The sequence below is a fragment of the Lotus japonicus genome, chromosome 6, assembly GCF_012489685.1.
Source record: "Lotus japonicus ecotype B-129 chromosome 6, LjGifu_v1.2".
Classification (NCBI taxonomy): Eukaryota; Viridiplantae; Streptophyta; class Magnoliopsida; order Fabales; family Fabaceae; genus Lotus; species Lotus japonicus.
The window spans coordinates 13,860,376-13,868,791 of NC_080046.1; the positions used below are offsets into that span (position 1 = coordinate 13,860,376).

General features: G+C 36.2%; 1 long non-coding RNA gene across 2 annotated transcripts; it reads left to right on the top strand.

The window, feature by feature from the left end:
* The first annotated feature begins 5,968 nt into the window (after positions 1 to 5,968).
* Positions 5,969 to 7,916, top strand: LOC130723332 (uncharacterized). Of its 2 annotated transcripts, XR_009014259.1 has the most exons (9): positions 5,969 to 6,046; positions 6,131 to 6,243; positions 6,322 to 6,400; positions 6,475 to 6,624; positions 6,750 to 6,825; positions 7,014 to 7,137; positions 7,227 to 7,337; positions 7,409 to 7,555; positions 7,654 to 7,916. It is a non-coding gene; the product is annotated as an uncharacterized LOC130723332 (long non-coding RNA). The 2 variants fall into 2 exon arrangements; XR_009014258.1 differs by having other exon boundaries at positions 5,970 to 6,046; positions 7,409 to 7,916.
* The last annotated feature ends 500 nt before the right edge of the window (positions 7,917 to 8,416 follow it).

Genomic DNA, 8,416 nt, shown 5'->3' on the forward strand with positions numbered 1-8,416 from the left:
GAGTTTGCTTTGAAGCAGTTGGGCCAATTGGACTATTTTCTAGGGGTTCAAGTACACCACTTGCAAGACAGATCACTCCTCTTAACTCAGTCCAAGTACATAGGAGATCTCCTTGAGAGGGCTGATATGGCTGAGGCTAAGGGAATTTCTACACCTATGGTTAGTAATTCAAAATTGAGCAAACATGGGGGTGACTACTTTGAAGATCCTACACTCTACAGGTCCATTGTGGGGGCTTTGCAATATGCAACTCTCACTAGACCTGAAATTAGTTTTGCTGTCAATAAAGTGTGTCAATTTCTCAGCCAACCTCTACAAGATCATTGGAAGGCTGTCAAAAGGATACTTAGGTATCTAAAGGGAACCATTCATTATGGCCTGCTAATTAAGCCTTGTTCTTTGCATACTCCAGTGCCATTGACTGCATATTGTGATGCAGATTGGGGCTCTGACCCTGATGATAGAAGGTCGACCTCAGGTTCCTGTGTTTTCTTTGGACCAAATCTTGTCTCCTGGACATCTAAAAAGCAAACACTGGTTGCCAGATCCAGTACTGAAGCTGAGTACAGAAGTCTGGCCAATACTTCTGCTGAGTTGCTATGGATTCAATCACTGCTTCATGAGCTTCATGTTCCATTCATGACTCCAAGAATCTTATGTGATAATATGGGGGCAGTTGCTTTGACCCATAATCCAGTGCTTCACACTAGGACAAAGCACATGGAACTAGACATTTTCTTTGTTAGGGAAAAGGTTCTGAATCAGTCTCTTTTTGTTCATCATGTACCTTCAGTTGATCAGCTTGCAGATATATTCACCAAAGCCCTCTCTCCTACTCGGTTTGAAGCACTTAGAACCAAACTCAATGTGGCTGAGAAACTTGTTTCTCACCCACCTTGAGTTTGAGGGGGTATATTAGAGTATATGCTATGGAGTTAGTTACTCTAGTAGTTAGTTATCTTAGCTGTCAAGTCTAGTAGTTAGTTATCTTAGCTGTCATGCTTAGCTGTCAAAGCTGAGCTGGCATAACAGAATTGGTTAGCTTCTTATGCAAGCTTGTAACTCTCTATAAATAGAGAGATCATCAATTGTACTCTTTAGTTTTACAATCAATACAATTCAGTTAAACATTTTCAATATTTTCTTTATCTACATGTGCTGGGTCTATGATTTTAATGTTGTATCTGATCTTCTTGTTGAGTGTATTGTGTTTCATGTGGTGCAGATGTTAAGATAGCCACAAAAAACAAAGCCCCCTTGTGCGATCGTTAACCTTGACTTGGGTGACATTTTGTACTGAATCAAGTAACAAGGGCATCATTACAAAGATGCATAAGGATTATGTGCCAATATTAATGGAGGTCAGTTTCTTCTTTCCTTCCGATTGTGTTAGATTTTTTCTTTTTTTTTCTGGATTAATTTAAAAATAGTATATGCAATAGCTTTCATATGGTTCAGCAACTCTACTTCTCTTAGCTTAAATACTAATTTAATCCCCTTCTTTCCGCACATGATGTAATAACTGTTTGATTTCAGTTTAGTTAATCTGCCTTGTGAATGATTTGAGTTCTGGGTTTTCTGATATAGGATCTAATTTATTTCAATTTTGTTTCTGTTGAAAGCTCATTGTATAAAATATCTGGTATCTTTTTATGCTTTTTTGTTAATTTTAATATTTGAATCTCGCAGTCCCTAAATGACGGTACTCCTGAAGTGAGGGATGCTGCCTTTTCTGCATTGGCCGCAATAGCTAAGGTAAAACTTTTACATTATATCTGCATACATGCCTATAAATATTTTTTGGTTTGGAGGTTTGAGCATCATTATGTTCATTCTCCTGCAGTTGGTTGGCATGAGACCTCTAGAGAAATCCCTGGAGAAAGTTGATGAAGTCAGAAGAAAAAAACTTTCGGAAATGACTTCAGGTTCTGAAGATGCTTTGCCCGGTGGCTCTTCTACAGGTTTGTAATTTTTTCGATAGAAAAGAACTATTATTAGATGAGAAGTGGAAATGCAAGAGAAGACGAAGTTTCCTCTGCTCTGGAAGAAAATGTTTGAAAGACTAAAGTTTCCTTTGTAATTCACATTCCTTGGTTACCAGTTTGACGGGGCCAGCTGTGGAGTAACTGAATGTCTCTTAAGTGAATATGGGGACCTAGCTGCTTAATTCAGCCTTTCTTCTCGTCATGGACCTACAAGCTGAATGAAATTTGAAAACAAAAATGAAGCCCGTCACAACACTAGGGAACTAAGAGCAAATTCATTTGAACTTTGAAGGAGAGATAGGTAAAGAGACCACCTCCGCAGCATAAAGAAACCGCCACCCACCTTAGTGCCTAAAAAAACAGTTTTGTTTCTCAAACAAATACTTCTTTAGTTTGTTTAGAACTTTGGATAATATACAGAAAAAAACAGAATTTGCAAAAAAATCTTTTTTCAGCTTTTTTTAGTTGTTATTAGTAGCTTCTAAAAACAATCTATTGTGGTAGACTAGAAAGAAAAAATATTTCTGTTGATTGTAACCTATTGGAGTATATAGGTTAAGCTACAACCAGTGCATGGATTATGACCCTATGTGTCACTTATAGTTTGTTAATGCCAGTTGTGTTAGTATCGGTAAATCCTAACAGCCAAACAATAGAGAAATAAGGATAAAAGAGTGGTTCTTTTTGGTATTTACTGAATAAGAAACTGCTATTATTTATAATAGGAAAATAAAAGACACAGCACGGAAATCCTTCTTACAAGGGAAAATGCCTTCCAAGGGTGAAACCTCTTTAGAATACCCAATGCTCAAATGATGACTCTAACCTAAGGAGGGCACTCCTTTTTATAATAATGTTTCATATCAAGCTTTTCCTACTTTCTTAACAACCTTGACTTATTTCTTAAAATTGTGTTTACTAGAGTCTCCGAGCCAAATTTTCTTTGATCTTTGAAGTTTGAATAATTATTGATTTGCTTAATTTTTTTATCTGCAATTTGATTTCTTTGTTCCCACACTTGAGTGCTAGAAGTTATTCATTTTCTGTTGAGCTAATTTTGTGCTGACAATAATGACATTGCAGCTTTGGTGCAAACTACACGTGCAAGTTCATCTTCTGCGGAGGTGTGTTTATGTTGCTTTTTATTTATTCGTTTGAGAAATCTAACTTTTAGCTTCATTTCATTCATCTGTTGCTCCTGTGATTGAATGGATAATTTGATTTATAAGATAAAAAGGATGATGGTTTTTAGACTGTAGTTTGAAAGTACTCCTCTGCTATACTTCTCTTTCTCTCTTTGACACCTCGCTCCAATAAAAGAACTTGGTAATCATGAAGAGAATGTGACTTCAGGCTTTGCCTTTAATAACATGTGGGAAATTATTGATTATCTGCCAATGATGTTTCATGCAATCTTTGTGTATCTAAAATTCTGCAGCCCACTGAGATGAGTCTTGAAGAGATTAAAAGCCGAATAGGTTCTCTTATAAATCCAGACACCATCAACCTATTAAAAAGTGCTGTCTGGAAGGAGCGACTTGAAGGTTGTTAATTAATTTATCTGTTTTCTAACTTTGTTGTTATTTTAATGTGCATTGATGAGGAGGAAGCATGTTGGCAGGACTTGGAGGTGTATTAGATGGCGTGATAGGAAATCTAACCTTCAACATCATCATTACACCTATGTCATAATTTGATAATCTTAGCTTTTTCTTTGTAAAGCTTGGGAGATCGTATGCGCAATTCTTCTCAAGTCATTTTATTATGTGCAATTATTCTCAGAACATAGAACTAGCTTTTTTAAGTCTTTCTATTTAATGGTTTTATAGTTGTGGGAAAGTAATATATATCTACGTAACGTTTGGTGTGTATTTCTAGCCTATGGAGATTCTTTTCTAGAGTCAACCAAGAACAAACTTCCAGTTTTATCTCCTATCCATGTAAGGGGATGTCAAATTAGTCTATGGACTTGATAGAAATTTAACTCCCGTGCTATTCTCATGTCTGTCACGTTTAGTTCCTGACATCCTTCCCTCATCTTAATTGCAAATGAATGGTTAGTGTGGCATATACTGTTCGACCTGTCTGCTGATGTGCCTCCTCTCACCTTCTACACAAAACCAGTCAATTTAGTCCCTACTCCCTACTTCGTATAAACCAAAAAGCCCCAAATTTCATCAATGCCTGTTGGTTCTAGTGGAGAGGAGCTTAGTTCCCCCTTAAACAAGGTTTTCCTGTTGACATTAGTCTTGTATACCGCTGGGAATTCCTTGCTCTCTTAAATGGGTCCACTTGGCTTGGCTCAGATTAGCCGGATCAAAGTAACTTCCTTTTATCAACACCATGGACTAAACTCACCAATGCATATAAGGAATTAAATTTTTAAAGTTAAATCAAGGGACTACTTTGATGGCCTTTACATATGTTGGGGATGGAATGGGTGGTTTACTCTGATTTCTTAGTTGGAATACAAGAGAATGATGTTGCCTTTGTCTATGTGTCCTACAGGCTTATATTTCCCTGACATCTATGGCAGATTTATCTTACTATTTTTTAAATTTGAGTATTATTTTTGGTTTTTTATTTGTGGTACATCGTAACTTGACCCTCTTCACATTCTAATTGAACTTTATCTTGTGATCTAAGTCGGGAAACGTTGTGGTAAAAATAAGTTGTATGAACGTGCTCTTTAGACTTTTGCAGCCATTTCTTCGCTGAAACAGTAAGTTGAAGGCTTACAAGACCTTGACAAATCAGTAGAAATTTTGATTCGTTTACTCTGCACCTTGCCTGAACGGGGCAAGAAAATGTTCATGTTTAGAACCCATTTTATTTTAGATTTTGAATGATTTGTTTCACTATTAATTGATTGTTTACAATGGAATTAGCAGTATAAGAAGTCCCATAGTGCTTGTAATTTCCTTTAGCAGGTTCAGCAGCAGGTTATTGAAGTTATTACTCATGTAGCTTCAATTCCAACTAAATTCCCAAAGAAGTGTGTAGTACTTTGCCTTTCGGGTGGGTATTGTCGTTTGGTTCATTTTTTTAGTTTCCAGCAATAAACAATGTTCTAAAATGAAATCTTTCATGTGTTACATAATGAATGACTGGTATTCTGATTTGCTACCTCGTTTTTGTTTTTGTTTTTTGGCAGGTCTAAGTGAACGTGTAGCAGATATTAAGACACATGCACATGCTATGAAATGCCTTACTACCTTTTCTGAAGCAGTTGGTCCAGGATTCATCTTTGAAAGAGTAAGCATGCTTATTCTTTATGAGCATATCTTCTTATTGTCCATACGTGTGTGCCTTCCTTGCTTGTCTATTTGAATAGTTTATAGCACTGATAAAAAATACTTCAGTAATATGTTTTCCTTGAAAGAGTAATATATTAATATGATCATTTAGAAACTCTTTTTGTGACTTCACTCACTGTTTTAAATAATTGAGTTCCCTTTCCATGATATATTGTCATTATAATTCTAGTGGCAGCTTGTCTGTGCATCACTATAATGTTGCTATTGTCATGGAAATTTGTGGAAGGTGAATTCATTTTCCCCGTTTGATGATTTTTTCATAGCTAATTATCTGAAGTTTTTTTAGTTGAATTTTCCTTAAATCTGTGAGACCTAATAATAGGTGATAGGATACACAATTTTATAGCATACACATTTCTCGTCGATCAACTTTTTATTATTTTAAAAATCAGGTCAGAATATTTTGTTGCTTCTGCAAGTAATAACTTATTGGTAGATGTGCATAATTTCTTTCCTCTTCATGTGTTAAAAGAGTGTGGGTAAGTTCATACTTCATAGGGGCGAAAAATAGATAGCACCACTAAATCTTTTTGACAGACTATTATCTTTCTTTTTCTTATCTTTATATGTACTAATTAGTAATCTTTTAATAACTACTTTTTGTTTAAAAATATTCTTATTGTTGTAGCTCTACAAGATCATGAAGTGATGAAGGAGCATAAGAATCCAAAGGTTCTCAGTGAGGGAATTTTGTGGATGGTCTCTGCCGTTAAGGATTTCAGTGTATCACATTTAAAGCTTAAGGTGCATTATCTGTATTTACATATTTTTAATGCTTTTCACTTTTGGGTTGAACTTCTTTGCTTTAATACAAGTCTCATTTTGTAGGATTTAATCGATTTTCTTAAAGAAACTGGGCTGCAGTCAAGTGCAGCTGCTAGCTGCTACTAGAAATGCTTCAATTAAGTTCTTGGGTGTTCTGCACAGACTTGTTGGTCCAGGTGACTTTGCTACAACTTTCAAATGTCCATATCTTACTATTTGATTGTTTAAGGTTCTAAGGTTCTTCCCCCTTGTAGACATTAAGGGTTTCTTGCTGATGTTAAGCCTGCACTACTCAGTGCCCTTGATACAGAGTATGAGAAGAATCCATTTGAGGTATGTTATGTTCAGAGGTTCAAGTTCTTTGTCTTACAATGATTTCCTAATGCCCTCATTTTGTTTTGCTTCAGGGAGCATCTGCAATCCCCAAGAGAACTATCAAGGCAGCAGAGTCATCTTCATCTGTGGCGGCTGGTGGGCTGGATGGCTTGCCTCGTGAAGACATTAGTGGAAAGATCACTCCAATTCTCTTGAAGACCCTGGAAAGTCCTGATTGGAAGGTTTGGTTGATAAAATCTAATAAATCATTCGTTTTTTTAGCTTGTTTCGAACTTTGAGTAATTGAGGAAGTATATTGTTGTGCTATTGAATCACTTTTTGTGCTTTGCACTTTTGCCTATTGTAGGTACGTATGGAGTCCGTGGATGCTGTAAACAAAATACTGGAAGAGGCTAATAAGCGCATTCAAGCTACTGGAACTGGTAGTCCATTCGAATTCACTATGTTCCTTTTGAAGTTTTGAACTTTGCTTTCTCTGTACTCCCTCTCATTAACTTCCTCTTCCTATGGATACGATTTATGCTTTATTTTGTAATTCTTCAATTTTTATCCTGTTTAACATAAAACTCTTGTCAATCTTTGTAATTGTTGCTAACTCTTCCATTATCAGGTGAGTTATTTGGGGCTCTTAGGGGACGGCTCATTGACAGCAACAAAAACTAGTCATGGCTACGTTGACAACCATTGGTAATGTTGCATCTGCAATGGGACCTGCTGTGGAGAAATCGAGCAAGGTGAGAGGTTTCACATTTATATCTTTCCAGTTGGGATTGTTGTATTTCCCTTTTCAAAGTTGAAGTATCTTGAAATATTTCTGTTGTAGGGTACTCTGTCTGACATGTTGAAATGTCTTGGTGACAATAAGAAGCACATGAGAGAATGTGTGCTGAATACTTTAGACTCTTGGCTAGCTGTTGTTCATCTTGATAAAATGGTATCTCCTAATCTTGTATTTTGTCATTCTTTTGTCTTGGTATCTTTTTCCTGAGCATGATGTTACTGTAGGTTCTTTATGTTACAATTGCTTTGACGAATTCTAAACTTGGTGCGGAAGGGCGTAAAGATCTTTTTGATTAGTTATCTAGGCATCTTTCTGGGCTGAGTAGTTTTGCTGAAGCTGCGCAACTTCTGAAGCCAGCTTCTGCGATGACAGTAAGTTTTGGTTACTCGTTCCCCTTGGTATGTGTCATTATGAAATTCAATTAGGTCTAACATATAATGTTATTGGATAATGTATGATGGCTCCTTAGGATAAATCCTCCGATGTTCGCAAGGCAGCAGAGGCTTGCATTACTGAGATACTGAGAGTTAGTGGACATGAAATGGTATTTACGCATATGAGAAAAATGATCATTTGTTCTCTAGGTTTCCTTATCATTCATTAGATATCAATTGCCTTGAAATTTTTTATTTATGAAATTCCGGTTCACCTTGGACGGATGTGTTACACAATGTTCAGGACATGGTGTAGAACATGCAAACAACAACGAATAGAATTACACGTGTTGTTAAATGGTTGGTTCTGATTTGGGGATTTTGGGGTTGATTTTGATTTGGGGAGTTAATTAGATTAGGTTAATTAATTTAGGGTTAGATTAGAACTAGTTAATTTATGTTAATTAAAAAAATTATTTTTTAATGCCACGTCAGCATCATTAAACCAGTCAGCGTGCCAAATCATCACCCGTCAGAGCTCCGGGCTCCGTCGAGGACCTGCTCCAGACGTTTTGCAAAAATAGGGATGTATTCCACAAATTTTTTCAGGGAGGGACAGGGACGGATCCAGAAATTTTTAGTCGTGGGGGCAACATATACAAATAAATTTATAGCATTGAAAAGATAAAATATTACTATTAAAAGTTAACATGTACACCATAAATGAGACGTCATTTTAAGATAGAAGATATTGAGGTTTGATTATGTGCAAGTCATATATAGAAGTGTGTGAAATCATTATTACACTAACTTTTTCTATATTTTGTAAAATACATTAACCTCCCATTCTTTATGTAC